Genomic DNA, 2994 nt, shown 5'->3' on the forward strand with positions numbered 1-2994 from the left:
AACAACAAACTACTATTCCAGAAAAATACATTAGTCTAAACCAGTGGGACTCTTACTTCAGTGTACGTCAGAATCAACTGGAGGGTTTGTTAAAACACAGATTGCTGAGCCCCATCCTAAAACTTTCTGAGGTCTGGGGTGGGGCTGAAACAGGCATAGTTCTAACAAATACCCAAGGAATGCTTATGCTGCTGGTCTAAGTACCTCATTCTGAAAACCACTGCTCTACTAACATTGGTTTTAGATCAGTGGTTCTAAACTCTTGTTGCACATTAGAATCATCTGGGGAGATTTCACAAACTAAAATTCCAAGGCTCCATCCCAGATCAATTAAGTTAGAATGCTGGAGAGAGGACCTCAGTGTGCCCTACTTGTAGTTTTTAATGTTCTTCAGGTAATTCTAAGCTACAGCCAGGGTTAAAAGCACCTGTTTTAAATCAATATCAACCAATTTCAGATAAAATAATCGGGTTTTTTTTTTTCTATATTACAAGTCACCAAGCAAAAAATAATCAGTTTTTTAAATAGGAAAACACATTTGGCCCAAACTCAGTAAATAATCCTGGGGCATGCGGCTTTACATGTGCAAATGATGATACATGGTTAATTTGTGGAAATCACTAATATATGCCTAAAGAACGGAAAATAAAGAAACAAAACACTCTTCTAATCACACAGGTATGGATTTTTGCAGCTTGGGTTAAAGCTTCTAGTAACAACGTTATAGGAAGTCGTATATTTCGAACAACATAAGTGAAAGCAAAGATGGTATCTTCTGCAAAACCATGTTAGAGGACCAAAAGGAGTGACTTTAATGATCATAAAGACAATGACACTGAAAGCATAGGTGCCAAGTTTGAATAACATTGTTCAAAAAAAGTGAAAATAGAACAAAGTACTATTTCTGAAATAACTCAGGTATTATAAATGCGATTTTAAATATGCATGTGTAAATCTATTGATACATTTGATATTGTCAGTAGACTAATATAGTAGGAATGTAGATTGGTCAAATGTATTGAGTACTAGCAATAAAGGTGTGAAACCATCATTTAGAATTATCTTCAAAAGTATATTCGAGATACATTCAAATATATTCAAATATCTTTGAAATATATGCGAGTTGGCCAATATTTTTATTCTGTCCACTCATGAACTTGGATAACATCTCATACCCAGGGATATACAGAATTTTTGGCTAAGAGCATCAGGAATGTCTTTCTGGGAGAGGTGGTATTTGAGCTGGCCTTCATAAAATAAGTAGGTATTCATCAAGTAATTCAAAAGTAGACAGTTCTTCCAAACAGGAGAAACCACGTGAGTGACGGAATTGTGAAAAGAAAGCAAAAGGTGAGCAGTAAAGACGCCAAGATGAAAAAGTAATACACTGCTAAATCGTGGCGACTTAACACTAAGATAAGGAAATTTGACTTTTATTCAGAGTATTTTCCAGATGATGCCTCCTCCAGTAACAGATTTCTGATTGGAAACATCCTTATTGCTCCTCAACCTTCTTCAGCCTTCACCTCTCTTCAGAAAAAAACTTGAAATTTTGAAAATGATTCTAAATGATGGCTTAACACCTGTATTGCTAGTCCTCATCTGACTTTTAAAAACTCTACGTCATAGACTCCCATGAACAGTTGAGATCTTGAAGAAAAAAATAAGTTGTCACATAAATGTAGTATTTCAGTTACCTATTACTGTGTAACATGCATCCAAAAATTTAGTGGCTTCTAAAATCAATTTACTATCTTTCATGATTAGGTTTATTAACCAGGTGTTTCTTCTGCCTCACATGGTGTTGGCTAAGATACAGGGATATCTAAAAAGTTCAGAATGGCTACACTCACATGGCTGGCTACTGGATGGTTACTGAGCTCAACTGGAGGCTGTAGTTCTCCTGCAGGTGGGACTCTCCACATAGCTACTTGGGTTTCTTCACAGCAGGGTAGATGGGTTCAAAGAATGACCATTCAAAAAGGTGAATGAGTAAGCTACAGATCTCTTAAGGCTCATCCTTTTTTTTTTTTTTTTTGGCAGTTTTTACATTTATTTAAACAGAAAACTTGCACACAAGCTGTCTACTCATTTTCTTCGCTGCGCAGCCTGGCATTGGGGTTGGTGACTCTGACGGCCAGTTGGGCAGCTCTTTCCACAATGGCTTTGCGGTTCTTGGAGGAAACATTGTGAGCGATCTCGGCACAGTAAGATTAGTTGCACATCAGCAGCACTTCCAGCTCCTTGACGTTGTGGACCAGGAACTTCCGGAAGCCACTGGGCAGCATGTGCTTTGTTTTTTTGTTGCTCCCATAACCAATGTTGGGCATCAAGATCTGGCCCCTGAATCTTCTATGAACCCTGTTGTCAATGCCTCTGAGTTTCCGCCAGTTACGCTTAATTTTGACATATCGGTCTGACTGGTGCCGGATGAACTTCTTGGTTCTCTTTTTGACAATCTTGGGCTTCACAAGGGGTCTGAGGGCGGCCATGATGCCGAGCAGGAGATGGCTGCCACCTCCGTAGGCAGCACAGAGGAAGAGAGCAAGGCTCATCCTTTGATGTTACGCAGTATCACTTGAGATGCATTCCATTCCAAACAGGTCAGAGGAAAGGGCCAGATTCAACAGGGAAAAAAGGTAGACTCCACCTTTTCATAAAGGAGTGACAAGATCACATTGCAAAAGAGTATGTGGGATGGGAAATATAGTTATGGCCATCTTCGAAAACACAATGTACCATACACACAGAAGTCTAGCCATTAACCAATACGTGGGGACTTCAGGGATTAGCAGTAAATGTGATGAAAATATTGTACAAAATTATATAAATTAAAACATTTAAAAATTTCTTAAAGCATAATGAGAAATCAAAAATTAGCCCAGACTGAGAAGGTAAAGATCTTTACTACTCTTCATCGGAATGGGATAATAGATATAGATAAAACCAGCTGCAATGTTGTCAGCTAAACAGTAGGTGATGGACCACAATAAT

At 38.4% G+C, this 2994-nt stretch overlaps 1 pseudogene; it reads right to left on the bottom strand.

Annotated features, from left to right (window-relative positions):
- Nucleotides 1-2021: 2021 nt before the first annotated feature.
- Nucleotides 2022-2552, bottom strand: LOC129475808 (large ribosomal subunit protein eL32-like; annotated as a pseudogene).
- Nucleotides 2553-2994: the final 442 nt, after the last annotated feature.

This window comes from Symphalangus syndactylus, chromosome X, assembly GCF_028878055.3.
Source record: "Symphalangus syndactylus isolate Jambi chromosome X, NHGRI_mSymSyn1-v2.1_pri, whole genome shotgun sequence".
Taxonomy (NCBI): domain Eukaryota; kingdom Metazoa; phylum Chordata; class Mammalia; order Primates; family Hylobatidae; genus Symphalangus; species Symphalangus syndactylus.